At 44.9% G+C, this 22,762-nt stretch overlaps 1 protein-coding gene across 6 annotated transcripts in view; it reads left to right on the top strand.

The window, feature by feature from the left end:
* Positions 1-22,762, top strand: part of ACHE (acetylcholinesterase (Yt blood group)) — a 152,546-nt gene that overhangs the window by 37,280 nt on the left and 92,504 nt on the right. The window lies entirely within an intron of this gene.

Genomic DNA, 22,762 nt, shown 5'->3' with positions numbered 1-22,762 from the left:
CTTCCTCAGAGTGTCACTTGTCTATCTTCAGCCATTGAGACCTCAGTGGACAGAGAAGAGAAGGACCCTTCCACTCGCAGCATCCTCTATTGTACACGACATGAGTCATAATCTCAGGGCCGCGACCCCTCTAAAAGAGGCTCCTGCTCTACAGCTTTGTCTGTATTTTAAACATACAAGAACATACATGCACACCATGCTTTACCACTACTTAGCGTGTTTCACTGCATTCCCTCAGTGGTGCTTGGATCTGTCAAGGGCCCCCGGGGTTGTCTCGCCAAAATGAAAATGCAACAAAAGGTGACGAGTTATAGGTTTGCAAATGTCTCAGCCAATGGTAATCATTCAACCAATTGCTCGACCAAAACTAATTTGAAAATGATTGTCCCCTGTTTAAAGTGGTGCAGTAGGTGGACTCGACCGTGATCCCTGCGATTGCCAAGGGTTGAGACTTTGCAAACCTTTCACCCCATATTGTTTTACTGTAACTCTCGAAATGGGGCGGCAATGCCCAGACGTGAGTCCTAGGCCCGCTCTACTAAAGGATCTAAGATCCTTCGAACTGTTGAGGACAAACAAGCATGCATCCAATCGACGATTGCTTGTCATTTTGCTCAGAGGGAACATTGCTTGCAGGTTAGCTCGACCGTTTCTATTGGATCAGGACCAAGATTGTTTTGAATATGGTAAACCTCACCTGGAACGGTGCAAAAAGCAACGAACTGGGTCGTGACTTGAGCAATTTCCATTGGCTGAAACTTTTGAAAGCATTCCACCCATCACTTTTCTTAGTCTGGCAGTAGGCAAGAATTTTTGAATTTACTAAAATGATACATATTATGTAATTACTTATGACTGACTAATATCCACCACTCAAATTACTTTCATATTTCACCATACTAATTCACCACTAATCCTTTATGGTTTTCCGGAGTAGCGTGCTACTCACCCCAAACGGAAAAAAAGCACTTCAACACCCCATCAGGGGGTAACAAGCGCTATACATACCTTTTTTCCTCTTCTATCCTTCTGCTATCATTCCGAATCCAAATAACTGACTAACCTATCCGCCACTTAAAATTACTTGCATGTTTCACTATCCTAATTCAACACTAACCCTCTATGGGTCCCGGAGTAGCGTGCTACTTGCCGAAAAAGCGCTTTGACGCCTCGCCAGGGGTAGTAAGCACTATATAAATGCAATTACAATACAATACAATAAGGGCTTTAAGTCAGCCCTCTTCACCCTCTGGTCTGTTGAGTCATTATTATTATTATTATTATTATTATTGAATTTGTTAGGCGCACAGCTTCTCTATTAGGGTTTCCCGGCGCAGGTATGTCTGAATCAGACTAAGTAACTAGGCCAATTGCTGAGTGAAGAGCCAGGTCTTAATGTCTCGGCGAAATTTTAAATAAGAAGGTTCCTGCTTCACATGATTAGGACGGGAATTCCAAAGTTTTGGTCCAAGGTATGAGAAGGAGCGTCCGCCCATTCTTGTCAATTTGAACCTGGGAAGCGTCAGATTACTCTGGGCGGAGGAGCGCAGAGCGCGTTACGGTGTGTAAGGGCAGATGAGTTCCCGTAAATACACTGGAGCTGCACCTTGCTTTATTTTGAAAATATGACAAAGAGCTTTGAATTTAATGCGATTGCCAATGCAGAGCCAATGGAGATCCTGCAAAAAAGGAGTAACCGAGGCTCTCCTTGCAATGTGGCAGAGAAGGCGTGCTGCAGAATTTTGGACCATTTGCAGTCTCCTCAAAGGTTCCTTATTGCAGCCTAAGTAGAGTATGTTTCCGTAGTCCAATCGAGACATGATAAGGGATTGGACTTCGTTTCTTTGTGAGGAAAAAGGAAGCATCCAAATTATTTTGCGCAGCCATTTTAGTATGGAAAAGCAGGTACCCACAGTGCTCACTGCTTGTTGCCGCATGGAAAGTTGGCTGTCAATAATGAAACCTAAATTACGGGCTTGGGTTACCGGCTGAGGAAATAGACTCATTCACATATTTCTTCCGCCCACTACTACATACACCATGGGGCAATATGTTAGCCTAGTTCAGCTATTGGCTAACTTCGCAGTGAGTGACAGCGTTCTTCCCTTTCACCAGAGCACCTGGATACTCAAAGCATTTCCTTTAAGCTCCAGGGAGTACATTGTCAATATGTGTTTTTTGGGGCCAAATGCATCATTTTGCTTTTAGAAAATGTGTTTTTTAAGACAGAAGCTTACCCCACAATAAAGTTTTTCGAAAACCTTGAGAAAACAAGCTTTGACAAAGCCAAAAGACTGGGAGCCAACACCATACCCGATGGCTTTACCAGTGTGTTGTTTTATTGTAAAACTTTAGGTCTCACAATGCCCTAGAAAACGCCATATGAACACCATTGCAATACCATTCAAAGGTTGCTCTGCCTTCAGATGACAGTGATGCCCGGTGTCCTTAAAGGACATGGACAACATTGTGGCTGACCTTCAAGAATCAGGACACAAACAAGCAAGGCAGCTTCTCAGCAGGGCAGGTTTGCAGATGCCTCTCGCAGGTGGAGGGTGTTGTTCAAGAATGATTGGTCTGCACCTTGGGCAGGGCAGACAGTAAAGTTCACAAGAATCTTACATCAAGGTCAAGTCAAGGCTGTCTGACCCTGCACCGTAGACAAGAACTTGCCTATTATTAGGGCAGGAGGTGCAGTGGCACCAGGGCCCGAGGTCTGAGGGACCACGCAGCAAAATTATGGGGGTGTTTTCTTTACTTGCATTTTGGCCCTTGGCGCCCTTGCTATGCCACTGACTGACGTCAGAGTTTTCAACTCGGGTGATTCCTGCTGCCCAGCCAGGGTGCTGGCAGTGACATGACCCAGCACAGGAGCCATCATGACTGTACATGTTTAGACTGTTAGTCAAGGCAGTGGCCAAAATACTGGCAACAAGCCAGCACATTAAAAAAGGCATTGTCACGAATGTAGGTGAACCACTCAGAAGGTATTTTTTATGTAAAATTGGATAGGGGCGATGCATTGGCTGGAGGAGGGGGCGGAAGTGGGCAGGCTGGTCAAAGCAGGGGAGGCTTTCCTTCCAGCACATTACTCTTACCCTATAGGCTGGTAGCTACAGCAGAACCCAGACACCTCAAAAGGTGTGTGTGGGGTGTCTTGGAAGGGCCCTACCTGAAAGAGTACCGGCCCAGCAATCTTTTCCCTATTCCATTTTCACCAGGGAAATTCCGATGGAATTTGTGCAGGAAAAATAGTTAACAGTCTAAGATTTGCACTTGGCAGTGGGGTAATACATGGTTTTACTGTGTTATCCCTCATTCGGAGATGTGAACTTGGAAAGATGTGATAATACGGCAGTGGGTAAATACCACAATGTGTGGTCATGCTAGGTCCCAGGTGCGGTATTATCGCCTCATATAACAGGGATCTTGCATCAAGGCATGAATGTGTGTCCAATGGTGGAGGCTTTAACAATTCCAAATTGAACAAATGTCGTACTAAAGGCAGAATCTTCCAACAAAAGATAACTGTGCCCAGAACAGAGGCCCGTGTTGGTACTCAAGGGAGAAGTAACATTAGAGCACCTGTTGTTCATAGAAAGGGTAGTGGATGTGACAGACTAGTCCTGGCAGAAGGCCCAAAGAAGCCCCAGTATTAGGATGCAAGGGTAAGGCTGGTGGTCGTGCGTGGTTGATTAGCCTCATTCTCTAATAAATCGTCTCTTACTTTTAACTCTTGGCATATTTTATGGTACATTACATTTCTTTATATTATGCTATGCTATGTTATTTTATTTCATGCTATGCTACACTATGTTATGTTATGCTATATCATGTATGTAATGCTATGATATGCTATGGTACAATGTTTTTGTATGGGGCATGGTTGTCAGTTCCTTTGCCTCTTGATGGTCTTGGGTGTCTCGCTCTACAGTCTGCTTTCAGTTGAAAATGTGAGTTTCTGAAGAAAGATCAAGTCTTGTGACCATCTACTAACCATGGGTGGTACCTTCAGTCCTTGGTGTGCTGACTGCTGTGTGTGTGTGTTTCCCTAAAACAAGGGTTTGGCATCGCAGCAGGTTTTGTGATCTTCCGCTTCCTTTCTGTGGGTGCATCTTCTGTTGTTATTCAGGTGAGGACATTTGCTTCTGTGTCTGCAGCCCGAGGTTTGTTGAAGGTTGTCGGCCGGGTTAGGTTTCCTTGATGGTGTGAGTCAGGCCTAACACGTGTCTCCATCTTAGGGGCTTTACAGATGTGTTTCTGCTGGTTGGGGGTTGACGGAAGGGGGGGATGCAGGAAGAGGAGGTGGTTTGGGAGGGTGTGGCGAGAGAGGGAGTAGGGGCAGAGGCAGATAGAAGGGGGTGAGTAGGGAAGTTGAAGATTGTCAAATAATAGATATTGTATGCAAATTAGGAAAGGAAGGAGTAGAGGCTAAAGCTGGTGGGTGGATGTGTGGCAGGAGTAAAGGATGGAAGTGGGGAAAGGAGAAATGGTAGGAACAGCTGTCCCGGCAGATTTCAGCATTTTGGTTCATGCCGCGGTTTTTAGAGCTGTCAAGTGAATACAGTGAGAGGCACTTTTTTAGGTTTTCCAAGGCAGGGCCAGTTAGCAGCTGTGATAAGTAGGCACGTTTATTAACAGGTAAGATCAGGTTTTAAAAATTACATTTTATTTATGTGCTTAGTGCTTCTTCTGTGTTTTTATGCTGTTCTTCTTTGCCACTTCGTTAATTCAAAATGGTAGTCCTTCCTCTGTTCTTGCGGAATGTTCCGTTTGTTTGGGTCACAAGATCTGGTCACCCTATGATTGGGGTTTGAGGAGAAAGATGCTGGAAGTGGGGTTAACGTGAGGAAGGGTGTAGCTGATGGTGGGAAGGGTGCTAGAGAGAAATGGTACAAGTGAGGGTAAGGTGGGAAGTTGAGAAGTAAGAGGGTGGGGGATGTGGGAGGGTGCAGATATCCGATAGAAGGAATGGAGGGTGGGGAGGTTGAAGGAGGTTGGTGGGAGATAAAAGGTGCAGGGAGAAGGTAGTGGGGGTGAAAGGGAGGAAGGACAGTAGGTAGGAATTTGAAGAGCCCCTTGTCTCTGATCTGTCCTTTTTGGAAGTGGGCCCCTGACTGCACAATGTTTCTCTGTGCCTGTCCCTGTGTCTGGCTGTCTGTCTGTCTGTGAGTGTTTCCTACGGAGAAGGATCTGCAAAGCTCTGTAGCCCCGTATTTAGTGAGGTATATTCCCTTTCACAAGGGCGCATTGCTTTATTTGGGGATGGTTTCGTTAGGCAGATACCATGATGAAATGACAGGGGACACCTACTTGCAAAAAGGAGGGGCTTCCTTGAAGGCGGGTGGGGTCACCCGGAGTATGAAGGGCAGTCTGCAGAGTGGGCAGATATTCAACGCCGGGAGGAGTCGGAGAGTCCCTGCTGCTCGGAAGGTGGTGAGACCTTGGAATGGAGGAAGTGAACCCCCCCTCACCTCCGCCTTCCTCGGCTCCATCTCATTTACCTCCTGCCGGCTCCCTCTAGGCTGCTGTCTGTCCTGGAATCTCTTTGATGTAGGACAAGGGGAGGAGGGTGGGGGTAACAGAGTAAACAGCTGTGTGTATGTGGAGGGGCCTTCCATCTCCCCCGGTCCGAGGCCCACTCCTTCTGGCCCCCCAAATAGAGCATCTAATTCAAGCTGGAAGGCCGCGGCCCAATGACGCAATAGGCGTGGAAGGGGATAGGAATACGGAAAACGGGAGGAAAGAGGCAGAATGGAGGCGAGAGAAGGACAGAGGGAATGAGGGAGAGACGAGTGAAGGAGAGAGGGACACAGTGGAGAGGATGTGGCCTCACTGCCAGAGCTGCCGACTTCGGAGCTGGGGAACCAGGTTCGAGCCTCAGCAATGACGCTGAACATCCTGTTATTCTGGGCAAATCGCTTAATCTCCCCGTGCCTACCAAAAAGATGAATGTGTCCTTGTGTACCGTAACTGGTGCTCGGGTAAAGCGCTATATAAATCTACAACATAAAAAAACATTGTAGGAGAGAACGATTGAGGAAAAGGAAATAGGAACTGCGTGGAGGAGAGGACAGTCAAGAGAAAGAAAGTGGAGGGGGAGGTACAGCGTGGAGAAGCAAGGGAAAGAGGATAAACAAGCATTTGCAATGCAATAGGTCTCGCAGTTACACGAGTTAAAAGCTATTGGCATTGTAAATGACAATGCCAATAGGCATTGTTATTTGCAATGTCAATAGCTCAAACTCGCGTAAATGCGAGACCTAATGCATTGCAAATGCTTGTTAGCTTAAGAGTTTTAGGCCCCGCCCTTTATTACATCGGCCACGACACCATAAGCCCCCCCCCCTCCCCCCAGTTTTTTCATCCCAATTAAAGCCCTGGTATTTTGAAATAACAATGGTCTGGGCTGAGTCCGGGTCAGTCTGCTCTGGAGTGGTGACTGTCTTTGACTTTTGAAGCGCGGCGTGCTTTTTCGAAACTCGGAAGCCACCTCCCCTCTGAATACTAGTGAGTTCCAGGAAAGCACGGGCGGCAATGCTTTACTTTGTTAATATTTCACAGAGATCTTAAATCACTGTTTGAGGAGTGGGGCCGGGGGAGGGGGTGGGATTCGTGGTGACGGCGGCGAGAGCTCCGTAAGAGACACTCTGCCCTAAACCAAACCCCCCTCCCCCTTAAACACTCACACAAACAAAACAGAAACTGCCGGGACCAAAAGGAAAAGCGAAAGGAGGTGGGAAGGGGAAAAGAAGCTGCCAAAACTGCCATGAATATTAAAGTAAAGCTGGGTCAAAAGCTTCCAGCCACGGAAGTCTGTGACTCTTAAACGGCTGATAACCCAAGACCTCTGCTCTCCTCGGCCCTGGGCATGTTCACAGAGCCGCAGAACAACAGACATCATTAGTATCGGTGCAAAACCAGATGGCACAGTAATTCAAGCAAGTACTGGCACTCTGAATTGCGTGACAAAATATTTTGAGGGAATGCGAGAATACCAAGTATGCATTGGTGCGGAGTGACGCTTGGCAGTGCTGCGGTATTACTGGGCGCACTTACCTCCATAACCTGCTCCACCCACGGACCCTCGACATGCCGAAATGGTGAACTGTGAGGAAGTGAAGCTAAATGCACCAAGCAGCAATGCCCTTCCCCCGCAGCGCCCGCGGGGGAACAAGACTGATCTGAGCGCAGTGTCCCTGAAAGCGGGCGCCGTGTTGTTAAAATTAAAGCCCTGTGGTGTCCAAAACTATATAAACATATGTTTTACAATTGAAACAACAACAGGAGCGTAAAGTCAGAAAGCAAGCAGGAAGTGGAATAAGGGAGGGGGTGGCAAATGGTGTGCACTTTCGCGGGCGCTTTAATGTTCTCAGTGGCCACGCGGCTCACTGAGAACATCAAAGCGCCCGCGAAATGTACACTCAGGCTGCCAAATGGTGCGCGTGCCCGGCGCACATGCACTGTAGTTGGGGGCCTGAAAAGCACTCGTTTGCACTTCCAAATCCCCGTTTTCTATAGCTCTCGCCAGAGCAGTGCTAAAGCGCTGGCTCAGGCGAGACCTAAAAACGGGGGACAGTGAAGAATGAAAGGAACAGAGGGTAGGAGAGAGGGATGAAAGAGTGAAAGTGTGGAGTTGAGAAAGAGGCAGAATGAGGAGAGATTGTAGATGAGAGGGACGCAGAGGAGGAGAGAAGGACAGTGGAGACAGACAGGGTTGAGGATGTTGATGCAGAAGAGAGTCAGTGGGTCAGAATAAGGAAAGATGTACAACGAGGGAGAGATGTGCATAACGTGGAGGAGAGAAGACAGACTAAAGTAGGGAGGGCAAAGTGAAACTGAGAGGGGCAGGGCAGATAGGAGAAGGACAACATGGGCAGAGAAGGAGAGGCAAAATGGAGCACAAGGGGCAGAGAAGGAGGGAGGAGTAGAAGGGAGAAGACAGGGCGGATTGGTGGAAATTAGGCAAGAGTGCAAACTTGGAGGGTGGGAGGGATGGAAGTGAAGCGAAGAGGCATGGCTTCTAGTCGAAAGAGGAAAGCATAGAGAAGCAGGAAAGGCTCACACAGGCCTGGGACACTGTATCAGATCATAGAAAAGCTGGACAGTGGCACATGGAGACGCACAACAAGCACTGGCAAAGTCAATAGGTCCTGCGTTTATAATGAGCATACCCAGCCATTTCCTCTGCCAATGCTCGATTGTAAGCATTGATTAGAAAACAAATTTAAAAATTCAAAGTACTGCAGGAAGAGCAAACACATAGCTTATGGCGACTGAAATCTGTAAACTGAATCCAAAATGTTCACTTTTGTTTCATCAATGGGTTACTTTTCAAAAACTTTTCACTCAGGAAAATTCTGAACAGAATTAAAAGATTTAAGGAAGTTTAAAGGAGAACACTTGCCGAGGCCTAGTTTACTTTCCACAGGACTGAGAAATGAAACATGCTCCAGCCATTTGGTCCCCTGCAGCAGCCCAGGGAGCAGATTTATTTGCCTATAGTAGAAAAGATATGTCCTTTTCAGTTATGCCAATTACACCTTCTACCTCAAATGCCAGCTGAGTGAGCAGCAGCTGGCCCCTTCCCAGTGCAATAAAAGCCTTTGTATGCCAATGCGCCTTTGTATGTCAATGCGCCTTAAGATGCTAATGCACATGCTCTTGTGCAATATGATGAATGCAGGAGTTAAAACTTTGAGAACCCATGAAGTCTGGGCTTTATTCATACTGTAGCAAAAATATTCCTGTTACTGTGCTTTTACAAACAGACTGGGAGGGGTGGGGACCAACACTGAGAACACATATGGAAGTATCACACCGGACAAGCAAAGCAAGAAAATACATGCACTCTGATGGAGTGCTGAATGAAAATGAAAAAGTAGTTCCCTGAATGTGAGCAGTGGAAGAATACAGTCTCCAATCGAAATAACAATAAAGAAACTCTACTTCAGGGCAGGGAAAAACACAAGAAAAGGAAGGAAAGCTATAGCATAAAAAGAAATTAAATGAAAGTGACAAGAAAGCCAACCAATGATAAGCATGGGCTGGCACAACACCCACTGTAAAGTTTTTTTATCTGGTCTACAAGAAGTCTTTCAACAGCAGACAGCTAAAAGTAGTCTGTAGGCTAGAAGACCTAAACAAGCATTTACAATGCAATGGTCTCGGCATTGGTAAAGTTAAAGCTAATGATATTGCTCATGACATTATTTTTGTTTATGTTTTTAAAACATTTAAAGAAACGGCATTGTTATTTACAATGTCAATAGCTTAATCACTCTCAAATGCGAGACCTATTGCATTTGCACTCCCACAAAGGGAGAATGCACAGGCCGGTGTATGGTTGATCACACGTTGGCTGCAAGGCCACTCTATGAATTACAAAGGCGACACAAAACTCAGCGAACCAATACACTCTATAATTACCCAGACACAAGGGCCGCCTTGGAAATTCGGCATATGACAGCAATCAGGTACAGGCTGAGCTCTTCCCCGTCCCCATTCATTCCGCTCTGGGAAAATGTGGAATATACCCGGACCTGCATAGGACCTCATAAAGTGTGTTTAACCATGACACTAGAAGCCATTTGAGAAGCTCAAAAGAGGAACTTGCACTCCCAGAAGCTGAACGCTTCAGCTATCTACTACTGCCCCCATCGGTTGCTTTCCCCTAGAATCAGCAGACATCCGCCAGAGCTCTGACCCCATTCGAAAAATACCTATTATACTCTGACCCCATTCGAAAAATACCTATTACCTACCGTCGCGAATGGCGATGAGGGGAGGAAGAATGTTACTCAAATGGGGGGGGGGGCTTCCCATCAGTGACGCAAGCCCCTCAGACCACACTCAACACCCCCATCACCCCCTTAGCTCTTTCTTTCATCTCGAGGATCCTGGCTGGATGGGCATGCCAAACTGGGATTAGCAGTGCGCGTGGGATTAGCCAAGCCTCTGCTCTGAGTATCCAATCAGTGGCAGCAACGAGGGCGCAGAGTAAAAAGCCCAGACCTCCACAAAGGGAATGTCAACACAGTGATACAGCGAGGGCTACCATTAAAGAACTGCATTATGAATACCAGAAATGGGTCGCCAGGGTAACGGCCTTAAAAATAATGTCAGTCACCGGACTGGCACATCGCTCTCTGAGACGGCAAACGAATTGCGTGACAATCTCTGGTATTTGCTACGATATGCGGAAATGCGTAATTTTAACCAGTGATGCTGCACTTGACTTGACCGCTCAACCGGACGTTCATCAGCGTACTTCTCAGTTCCGTGCGTAGATAGCTAATCCAGGCCAGTCACTAATGTTGCATGATGGGATTTGTAGTACTTACTCCATCATAAAAGCAGGACTACAAATCCTACAATTAAAATAAAATACTGGAAGAATGAATGAGGCACTCGCACGTGGAACCGAGAAACTTGGGAGCTCGGTTGCATGTATGTGCCAAAATATGCAAACTGATAAGAAAATTCGTATTTCATATTTCCTGTGTGATTAATACTAATATGTACCCAGTTGTCCACCCGAAGGTATTGGAGCACTTTACCCTATGATCACCAGTTACGTTACTCAAGGACACGTTTATTATTGGGTAGGCAAGGGGAGATTATTTATTTGACCAGAATCACAGAATGCTGAGTCGACGCCAAGGCTCGAGCCCCGTTTCCCAGCTCAAAATCGGCAGTTCTAGACGTAAGGCTACACCCTCTCCCCAACTGTAGAGCGCTTACCTCTGTTAGTCCTAAAAGTGAAGTATATATATTAATCATGTCTTGTGCGCTCCTTGTAAGAATAGGCTTGCGTCAGATGCTGCCATTGTAGCCCTATTGTCACAATTTGCATATTTACTGGCTTCTTCGGAACATGAAAGATTTTGAAATCTGGTCAGACAGACAATATGATGCCGGCAACGTCGTATTACAATTACTTGGGGGGTGCGTGGCCGAGCCGTGCAGCAAGATGGGCGATTGGTGAAGGGGCTCTGCCGGCCTAGCACACTATCCGGCAATTATCCTGTTGAAAATTGCCCCATCCTGGCTCCCAAGTACGGGGCACTCACGCTGAAAACAAAGCGGCATGCAGTGATGTGATTGGTGCTTCGACATTCGGCTGCCTGTTGCTGTGATCGCCGCTGAGATTTGGCGGCCTGGTTCCGCCGGTGCAGGGGCCCGGACTCCAGGCCGAGATGATGCCCCACACGGGGTGCGCTGATCGCTGGGACCTAGTGTCCGTGTTCTGACTACCCGGACAGGGAGGCCGCGGTGGAGCGACGCGCACACGTGGAGAGGCAAGTGGAGCTGCGGGGGGGAGCCCCAGGACCCAAACCGGCGTGTAAAGCCTGGCCGCACTAGCGTGGCATGAGAGGCGGGCCTGTGGCTGCGGTGGGGCCCGACTACGAGAGCGGCACTCGGTGATTGCTGAGGCTCACGGCGTGGATGGATGGAGCCTGCTGAAGAGTGGGCCACTGGGGCGCTCCCCCCCCCGCTGCAGATTGGTGATGGAGCCGCCATACAGCGCTGAAGCGGTGGACTGCATATAATGCCTAAACGGTGCGACATTTAAGCACCATTGGGGCCGCACAGAGGCCTGGGAGGAGAGGCAGCGCGAAGTGCACAGGACTGCTCCCGTAACACTGAGGTACGAGGCCGTATTTAAAGAAGGGAGTTGCTGTGGGGACTGGTAGGGGCCCCTCTACAATTGATGCTGCTAGCTGCAAAGGTGCTGTGACTGGGCCCTGTTTACACGACCAACTTCGGCGCCAGACTTGGTGCGCTTCAACTTTACCTGACGATTGCTGCACCCACCCTGCGGCTCCGATGCGAACTCCTGGGCAAAAGTATAGGGGGAGAGGACGCCAGGAACACCGCCGCCTTTCTCCGAGGCGAAGCAGAAATGCCTCGGAGAAAGGCAGCGGCGGTTTCGGATTCGGGGGCGTGTTTTTCTTTTCTCTCCTCTTACCATTGGCTGGAGGAGATAATGAGAAAAGTAGCAAAAAACACGCCCCCGAATCCGAAAAGGACGGGGCCTGTTCGGGGAGACAAACCTCTTCTCCAATGGCTGGCCAGCATTCAAGAGGCCAGCCAATGGAGAAGAGGGGAGAAGAGGGGCGGGTTCAAGCCCCTCTTCTCCAAGTCATTAAATCTCGCGAGCGAGACTGCGCAAGCGCAGCCTTCGCTAGCCGAGACCTAAAAAGGGTCCCGGTTAGATTGAAATGTAGGTTCTGTTATTGTTCGCCCAGGTTTGCCCTCTATTGATTGGAGGTGCTAGGGATTGGCCTATGCACTTGCATTCTGAGATAGAGAGCCACTTGTCACAACGGTTCTGTAGGCAAACTTGTACTTTCTTTTGGGGTTCATAATAACAGACAGGAAGTGGGTAACCATGATATGCAAAAAGATGATTGTGTACTATTTTTAGAGTTATTTCTTTGGGTACACACACACAAAAGAGAGCACTCCCATCAATGCATTAACATGCTTCGTTTGCACAGCCTCTACAAGGTTACTAGAACACGTCCTGATAATAATAGTGGGTGAACTAATTAGCAGAAATCCTTCTCTTTTAACAAAATGGGCCAGTTTTCCTTCCTAGTTCTCAACTGTGTAAGCTTTATCAAGACAAAGCCTGTAGACTAAGTGGTGGCTCTCAACAATCTGAAAAAGTGCAACACCAAGGCAGGGATTGCATGGTGCACATACATTCAAAACATTTTTGAAGACTTTGGTGTGGATGTGCACCACCTAAAATTAATTACCTAGGATATTGTGGGACTGCTCCAATTAAAAATGACTTAATTGGTTAAATATACATCTGTAAAACCGTAACAGCAGATTCAGTGACAGTGGGAACACAGCAGGATATGATAACAATCCAGTGCTTAATTTGATTTGGTGGTTTCGGGAGCTCAGCACCAACACTTATGATAGTCTGCCACATGGTGGCGGCGTTTGTCTAAGTTAGAGATTAGCACAACAGAAGTTATTTATTAATTGAATATGCATTAAAATGACTGATACCTGCTGCCCAATCCCTACTTATAGCTTTGGTGGCTTCAAATATTCTCTGTGATCACACTTATAGGCTCTGAGGGCAGCAGTTGTGTTGGTACTGTCATTGGCAGTGCTGGCAGGGGCAATGGGTGGTGCACGCTGCAGTGACCTCTAGACAAAGGACCCAGCACTTGTTCTTTTACAAATTAAGTACGCCAACAATGGAAGTTACCTCAATGGAGTTGGTCTCAGTGACCACAGACGCATTTGCAGTAGGGCGAGAACCTTGAACTGTTGCTGCTTTACTTGTTCAATAGAGAATGAACGCAATGATTCCTGCTTCATGTGCACCTCTTTCGTGATGAAGAGAATCTTGCACTATTGCTGTGGGGTCCCTGTTCTGTGTGACGTCAGCTTATGCTACTCTACCTTCTCTCTATTAATGGCTAAGTTGAATGTGAAGCACGGTTCCAGACCTCCAGGGGTCATCACTTTAGATGCATGGGGGACACACCCATGGTCTGTGCCAATGGTAAGGTAGTGGATAGCCGTGGCCGTGAACTCCTAGGCATTTCAATCTCATGAAACAGTGTGCCAGCGCTATTTATTTCTAAGTGTCCTTATCCAGGACTGTTGAGTGGATTTTACCCAAAACATATGTGAGCAACTACTTCAAGGGGATCTTAGAATCAAGATTAACTTGGTGATTCCGCTCCATAGCCACAGGGTTGTGGGGGGGGGGGCGGGGGGGGGGGGAGGTGGGTCCAGGTCAATTTAGTCAGGGAATTCATCAGGTTAATCTGCACTGTAGTACCGGCTAAGGTGGGTGCTTTTGGTGGGGGGTGGGGTGGGGGGGGTGTTAAAAATGAAAAAGCCAAAGGATTGTTAAATGCACATTTAGGGACTGTTTTGTAGGACATGATCGGGTTAAGGAGGGACATTGGTTGGGAATTATAATTGGAAGACAATGTCTAGAATTCATATAATGTGTTGGAACGTAGCTGGCCTGAACTCTTCTATTAAGCGCTGATTAGTGTCGGAAGAACTGAAAGCATATAGACCACAGATTGTTGGATTATCAGAGACTCATTTGGCTTTTAAGGATCGCAGTTTTTTTAAGCAAATGGGGTTTGAACTAATTACGTGTACTACCCAGACTGTGTCAATACGTGGTGTTGCCCTCTTGCAAGCGCGAACTTCTAAATTTGTGGTACTCCGCTCACTTAGCGACAGTAAAGGTCGCTGGGTAATCGCTCAACTCCTGGCCTATGGTCAGAAGCTCACGATCTGTGTGGTCTACGGCCCAAATAACGACTGCCCAGAGGTTATCTCTTTTTTAAATTCAGAGCTGCTGGACTCGGATGGCGAACTTATAGTCATGGGGGACTTTAACTGTGTATTAGATCAGAAGTTAGATACCACAAACACTATGGGTAGGGCTAGAATGATACATACTAGGACGGCCATTAAGGATCTACTGCATATACATCAGTTGGTTGATTTATGGCGGGAGGCTTATCCACTAGTTAATGGCTTCATATATTTCTCGCAACCACATCAACAATATTCCAGGATAGATATGGTGTTCGCAAACCAATCTAGAACTATAGATTCTAATATTGAGATATGTCAGAAAATCACATCGGATCATAATCCCCTATTATTTACAATACTTTTAGGATCAATGCCACAGCGGACGATAAGGGGTTTTTTGTTTCCCAAATATCTACTTAAAAGCCACGATTATATTCAGTACATGCAAGGGCAATTAGTGGATTTTATAGAAATTAATGCCCATACTGCTTCATGGTCTATAGTGTGGGACAGTCTAAAGGCATACGCTAGGGGCATCACCCAACAGTATTTGTTTCGACAGAATCAGGTTAAATCACGACTGGCAGCGGCCGGACGCAGGGAATACCTAGTCTTAGAACAGCGGCATATTAATTTAATATTAACTAAGGATGCTCGGGAAGCTGAGATCTATAGGCAATTTATAACAGTGAGAGCTAAGATTACTCGTGAGTTAAGGGAGAAAGTTGCCAATCAGTACCATAAATTTAGAGCTCAACAATACGAATATGGGGAGAGGATTGGACGGGTATTAGCCTATCAATTGGCGGACTTCAGGGCCAACATCCAAATTAAAAGCATCATTGGTGGTGATGGCCTAATGTATCATCAATCTATAGAGATACTGGAGCAATTTAGGCAATTTTACATCGGCCTTTATAGCGATAATATGGCTTGTGATCAACAAGCGACGGCAGCTTATCTACAGGAGAGTGGTATGAACGTATTAGATTTCCCTACCACTGTCTCAATGGATAGGGACGTGGATAGAGCCGAAATCTCGGAAGCAATCAAGGCTCTCCCCCTTGGGAAAGCCGTTGGGGGGAATGCTCTACCCCTGGAGTTCTATAGAATTTTTATAGGAACTCTTGGTCCGGTTTTTATGAAGGTAGCGAATGATATATTGGATGGTGGGGACGCTCCCCCGTCTTGGAAACGGACTAATATAATTGTGTTTCTTAAAAAGGGGAAGCCTCCAACCGAGAGAGGTTCTTATCGCCCAATCTCTCTCATTAACCATGATGCTAAGATCTTTTCTAAAATGTTGTCTTCTCGTCTTGCATCATCCATACATTTAATAGTGTCTGACCAACAGCATGGCTTTGTCCCCGGGAGGGATACTACAATGCACATCAATACCGCTATAGCCGTGTTTGACGCTGCCCATTGTTTGGGCGGTAAAGCAGCGATGCTAATGCTTGACGCCGAGAAAGCTTTCGACCGAGTTACCTGGGGGGCACTCTGGGCTATAATGTTGGAAGTAGGAATTGGTCGCAAGTTTGTCTCGGCTATTCAGAAAATATATATGAACTCGCAGGCTGGTATTCGGCTTAATGGATTGATATCGGATCCACTTTACATTCAGAAGGGCACCCGTCAGGGGTGTCCCCTCTCACCTTTGCTATTCGCAATATACATTGAACCATTTATCCGCCATCTGCTACGAAATCAGCATATCAGTCCGGTTTCTTATAACCAAATACATATTAAGATAACTGCGTATGCGGACGACATAGCTGTCTTTACTACAGACCCGGTTCAAGCTTTGGGGGAGATCGTCTTGGAAGCGCAGCGATTTGGATCATTCTCAGGGTATAAGGTTAACACTAATAAAACCCAAACAATAACTAATTTTGGAACTATCCCTCTTGTACCCGCTTTGGGTGTCACTCATAAAGCTACTTATTTAGGGGTTTGTCTTAATAGTCATACGGAAGAAATAGTGAAACTTAATTATGAACCACTATTCAAGAAAGTAGCTACGGATTTGCGCAAATGGCATCAATTGCCTTTAACTATCTGGGGACGTTGTAATATTATTATGATGAACGTCCTCCCTAAGTTTTTGTATCTTTTTAGGAGCATCCCATTGCGGGTTCCGTTTTCATTTTTTAAAAGACTGGATGGTATTATAGGCAGCTTTATCTGGGGGTATAAAAGGGCCAGGAGGGCCATCAAATTTCTTAAACTACCATATGAAAGGGGGGGTCTTGGGCTGCCGGATTTTAAGTTATACTTTTGGGCCTCTTTTGCTACGCGCTTACAGAGTTTGATGGAAGGTTTTGGTATGTCACAAATGTGGCTAGCATATCAGTTAGTCGGCGGGCCTGAGTATAGGTTCGTACTCACTAGGATGTCTGACCCGAACTACTTCAAGCGCGTCCGCTTCAAGACAGTGAGACATGCTACTTGGATTTGGCGGGACTTAGTAAAGTCGTACAATATCCCTGAATTACATGCAACCACCTATCTAAGGGGGAATCCACGTTTGGGGGCCCTATTTGGTGATTTTGCTTGGAAGATCTGGCAACGGTGCGGTGTACTACAGTTAGGGCAATTGTACGATCAGGACGGTTTTAGATCATTTTCTTCTTTTAGAGACGAATTTGGGGTCCCGAACAACTCTTTCTTTAAATTTTTGCAGATTAGAGATTTTTTTATCAATGGGGAAGGTCTAGTGACTGTTAATGCACAGGGGAGCCCGCTAGCTCATTACCACAGTTTAGAGGCAGGGGTTGTATGGGAAAAATCTATGAACACCTTCTTACAGGTGTAGCTGATGATGACGTTCAGGCTGTAGAAAAATTAAATCGCTATTTCGGAACTAGTGTAAATACAGCAGACTTGCATAGGTCATTATTGACTATCAACTCCTCTGTTACTTCTATTAATTTAAAACTTCAGCAACACCGCATGTTATTTCTTTTGTAGTACACACCCGAAATTCTCTCTAAGTGGGCTACGCCCAGTTTGACACTAAAGACCTGCTGTCCTAAATGCTCACTTTTTGCTGCAGACATTAGACATATGTTTATAACTTGCCCGGAACTTTCGGTTTTTTGGACATTGATTACTAAGGAGCTGTGTAACTTGTCAGGCAGCAATATTATCATTTCTGAGAAAGAGATACTGATGGGATTTATAGAGGATCCCGGCTTAATCTCTGTTGCTTTATTTTCTATTATTATGGCTTGCTGCCGCTTATGTATTGCTAGGGTCTGGATCGAGTCAAAACCCCCAACACTAGCGGAGTTCTGGCAGCTACTGAGAGGGGTGTATGAGATGGAAATGGCTCTTGCTAAGGTCAGGGGCCTTTCTTCACGAGCCAGAATAGAACGAATTTGGCTCTGTCTACACTGGGACTAAGTGATATTGATTTTTCTTTTCATTCCCCTCCCAACTCCTGCGCCCTCTTTTTTCTTACTTTCACTGTGCGTGGCTATTGTGCCCTTGTACTATGTTTTTGAATCAATGTTATGTGCGTTATCTTTCTTTTGGAAAAAATAAAACATTTTAAAAGAAAAGAATAAAGATTAACTCATAGCCGTGACAATGGATCACTCTCTGGTCCCTGTTAGCTTTGACGCAGGAGACCCGGGAAGGACATAGGGGCTGAAAGATGTGGCCTACTCTAGGGGCAGTCAAATACGACATCAAAAACAGACTCCGCTTAGCCAATTAAAGAGACAAAAATCAGCAGTTCTCCAAAACAGAAAGAATCTCTCCCACCAGCAATTTGAACCCATTTAAAAATACATGTTTTATATGTGTATATATGTATACAAGGACGTTATGAGACTTCATGCATAAGACAGAGCACTACTTATGCGTTTATATTTTGTAAAAAAATGTTGTTCAATGAAATATTAAAGAATCTAATGAACTGCACCTGTGCCACATTCTATATGTCTTGGAACACTGCAAAATAAATTACAAAAAATAACATATAAGAACGTATATAGCAAGCAGGTGATTGATTTGACCATTTTGTATACAAATAGCTGATGGCTTCCTAGTTGAAAACATTTGGGTTTTAATAACTCCTACTGCTGACGTCTATTCTGTACCTATTTTATGGACAAGGGAAGCTTGCACTGATGGCTGTTTCGCAGTTCCTATGTTGTGTATCAATGAAGCTTGACATTACCCTTAGCATTCAGATGGAAAAACTATTGGTATTGTTAATTCTGGCCTCAATGCATGATCAAAAAATTGAACTCTCACAAAACTTGAACAAAGTTTGCTCTTTGCACATGAAACGATAAATCTCAGGTTTCAAAATGGATTAGAACATTTTATAAAATATAAATAGCTGTCAAAAGGCTCAAATTCACGTGTGAAACATCGTAATTCCTGGCTTGTAGCAAAAATAGCATTGCATATTAAGATTTCTGATACCATACTAAAATTCTAGTGTTAAAGGAAAAACTACAGGCCCCAGAGCCCAACAGGCACCTGGCTGAAAAGTCAGGATTGTCTGTAAACATGGAGCCACTTGGCCATGTGTTATTTGATGCGTTTTTTCACCTCTTCCTCCAACTGTGTACTTTTTTTGGGCGATACGCCATTTTTTTTGCATTTTGGTATAAAAACCCTGATAACAGACCTGGTGACGACCCCACCACTGCCCATGTTCTCTGGCAATGCCTACTGCCTGGGACCCTGCTCCAACGGGACTCTAGTAGTAGATCTGAAGAGCAGAGTGATCACCTGTTGATCAGGCAGGAGTGGGCGAGGGCAGGGATGGCACTCAAGTGCAGAATTTAATACACCTATCGAACAAAGAGCTATTAAAGAAACCTTCTGGCCCAGGACAGTAAAAGCCCACAGGACATAGTACCACCAGGATACTGAGGCCTTTCTGTAATTAGGACCCTTAGCAGCAGCCCGTTTACGGAAGGGGCATACTGAGTGAGAACCAATTTGCTGCACCAGAGCACAGTGAGACTGCCGGCGTCCTCTCTCTAAAATTATTTGGTGGACTCCATCCAGCAACGCCCACCCCCAACTTGTACCACGATGGCTCTACACCCAGTTGTTATTGACCTTTTTGAGGGTTTTCTGCTTTTGGCGGGGGTTCCTGGTGTCTTTGGAGGTGGTAGGAAGGGATCCAGAAAGATAACAGTGCACACCAGAAGGCAGTTCTTGTTTCCAGAGGCCAGTGTGTGTTCCCATGTCATTCTGGTTGTTAGAGCGAACTCTTAGTAAGATGCAAGCCAACGCAACTTCCCATTGGGTTGCGCTTTCTTGTGAGACGCTCGCTGCTGTGAGGATATATATCCATTTGAGTTGATGGTTCGCTGCTTCCACTTACAATGGTTTCTTTCTTCAAGGATTTTAACCCTTGATTTCCAGTGTCCTATTTCCTGCACTAATTCAAATGTATCTTGTATTCAAAACCCATCAGGAAATCTGGGCGCTCCACACGACTCTCATTGTATGAAAGAAAAGATGGAAGCTTGACCAAAAAAGTCTATCATCTTAAAATGCTTATTTGTTCGTTTTTGTAATTAAATCAGAGAGACTTTTCCACAGAGAATTTTATAGGGATGATGCCCACCTGCACTCATCTTTCTTACCTATGGGGCAGCCACAAGAATGTGTTTTCCAAGCATCTCTAATTTGTGTAAGAGGCTTGTTAAACTTGGCGTGCCTCTTTCAATAGTCCGACGAAGCGCTATAAATGTACAGAGGAGTTGAGGGCCACACCTTAAACTCAACTCATGCTTTTTCTGGAAATCAGTGCAACTGCCCAGAACCACTTTCACATGCACCCTCCTAACAACCTTGGCTCCTTGGTGCTGCAGCATCTGAGGATCTCAGCATCTAAAACTCCTGCTCGAGCCCTGGTTTCTTCTGATCCATTTGTTGTCACCAGTACGCAGAACAGCGGTCTTTTTTTTCTTTTTTTTTCTCTCAGTTTTATATAGCGCAAACTTGACCCGAATCGGGTATCAGAGCGCCTTATATAGCACCAGTTGCATTACATAAGGACACATTCATTTTTGTTAGGCACAGGGAGATTAAGTGATTTGCCCAGAATCACGGAATATTCAGCTGTCATTGCCAAGACTCGAACCCAGTTCCCAGATACGAGGTTAACAGCCCTAGTCGTTAGGCCAACTCCTCTCCTTAGATCATTCGGGACAGAAGTTCCCAACCAGAAGGTTCTGGCTCCATTCAGCTCATCCAGTCCAGAATTTATGAACAAGCAAAGACTTCAAAGAGATCTTGTCCCTCTTGTTGGATTAGAACCCCGAGGATTTTTTATGCCTTTTTTCTTATTAGTTTTTATTGCTGATATTTTCTAAGGGGATACCTTTGCAATACCTAATGTCTTTTGGGACAAACAGGGTGAATTTTAGCAGGGGGTCTTCTTTTTTTGAGAAAGGGACAAGACTGGTCACTATGCCCGACTCTTGACAAAGGCGAAATGAACAGCACACACTGAAGCAGTCGCACAAAGAGCCGCGGGAGCTTCAACAGGGACCATCAAATGGAAAATCTCTGTCCATGTGGTGCACTGTGCACTTTAACTCCACGCCATACTGTAATCTTTTTTAGTTCTTTTAAAACCGAAAGGAAAAATAATGTTATTACCGGTTATTAGAGAGCTTCAGATTCGACATACTCAAGATCTACTATCCCTAATACAGTATTGTAGCAACATAAAACCCATGTTCCAGCATTAGCAAATGTTTAGAGACCGTAAATAATAGGCTGAGTAAAGAAGTCGATGGTCAGCTATAATAATGGCAACCACCACTACTCGCGGTGATAACCGTATTTGAGAAGCAAATCCTGCTGCATTTATAAAATCTGTTTGTATATAAAATATGTTGGTTCCAGTTTTAATCCAATTGCACTTGTACTATGCTACAAAGTTTTTAGGTCTGAGATGAGTGTATAAAATATTTGAGTTAACTATTTATCAGGTTGTGCTTATCTTAAGCTATATCAGGTCTATTCTCAAAGGAAGCTATGGTCAATCTATCAGAGCTGGGGTAGTTTTGTGAGATGAAAGACATGATTATGGTTTTATGTTTTTATCATGTGGCTATGTAAAATATACGTAAGATTTTATCTTGTTGCCATGTGTATTATATATAGGGCTTCTGTGTCTTGCTAGGCGCAAATCAAAGGAATGAATAAATACATAAATAAGACACAGGATCGAATAATAAATTTGCCACACTGTCAAAGAGGTGTTTTTGTATTCTGTGCAACATTCAGCTGACTCAAGGAGTGATATATAGCGACGGGTGCATTTCGATTTCACACCTTTTACTTCCAATATACAATGGGTAAAATAATTGTTTATTTTTCCTACCTGAAAAGGCCCCAAACATGGATAGGTTTTCCTGAAAATGGACTATGGAGGCTGTTTTGTAGAGCCAAATCTTAACAAGAAACTGATGATAGGCAATATAGGACACTCTCCCATTATCCTTGACTTGCATTGCCTTCTTACACATTGTATATAGAAGGAGCATAAATATCCTCTGGACATAGTAGTCACTTGTTTTCAAGGAAACTTCACAGTGAGCTGATTGATGATGGACATTTAACAGTGAATTCCAGAGCCACAATAAATGATGCTTACAAGTTGTGGAGCTGCCACCACATCATTAGTAAACGCATCCAGCTGGGTGGATGTTAGGACTCATCAATTCTGTTGTTGTGAAATTAAGAAATGGAAATGTTGTTCTATGATTTAATTAACTCTGATTGTCTTTTTGATTGTGTATAAATGATGGTTTGGGAAATTGACTACACATTAACTCATTCTGTGTGTCTTTTTGATTGTGGATAATAGTCTGACACTAAATACTCATTCATGCTTTCTGAATATCTGTTTAAATGTGGATAATAGAGGATTTAGGTTATGAGATTCAGTGCCAATTGATTGCATTAGTATGACCCATAAGCCGTAAAGTGAGAACCATATGAAAAATGTTAGATGACAATTCACGTGGGCTGATGATTTCTTGCAGTAATATTCTAGCCAGCTCTGAAGTAATCTGGCTTATTTGCTAAAATATGAGATGTGAGTTTTGTAAAGTAATCTACTACCAGTCATATGCCTATAGTTTCTCATACAAGCTACTAGGTATATTTCCTGTTCTTCCCTCTGAGACACAGTAACTTCTGATATCATATTCTAAGCATCGGTTTTAGCTGTGAGGGGCCATTCCACAGTTTTATGTTGAGTTCACTGTAAGATGGCATGGCTTTTGTACCTTATTTGTACCTCTGATTCAAAATGATGAATTAAAAAGGAAAGTATTTCCTAAATTGTATTTAAAATTTCCTGGATAGTCTCAAGATGTTTTTTGTTTTTTTAACAGAGTTTATATAGTGCGAACTTGACTCGAATCGGGTATCAGAGCGCTGTATATAGCACTAG

Source organism: Triturus cristatus, chromosome 12 (genome assembly GCF_964204655.1).
Source record: "Triturus cristatus chromosome 12, aTriCri1.1, whole genome shotgun sequence".
NCBI lineage: Eukaryota > Metazoa > Chordata > Amphibia > Caudata > Salamandridae > Triturus > Triturus cristatus.
The sequence above is the reverse complement of the archived record's forward strand: the minus strand, read 5'-3'. Positions and strand labels throughout refer to the sequence as shown.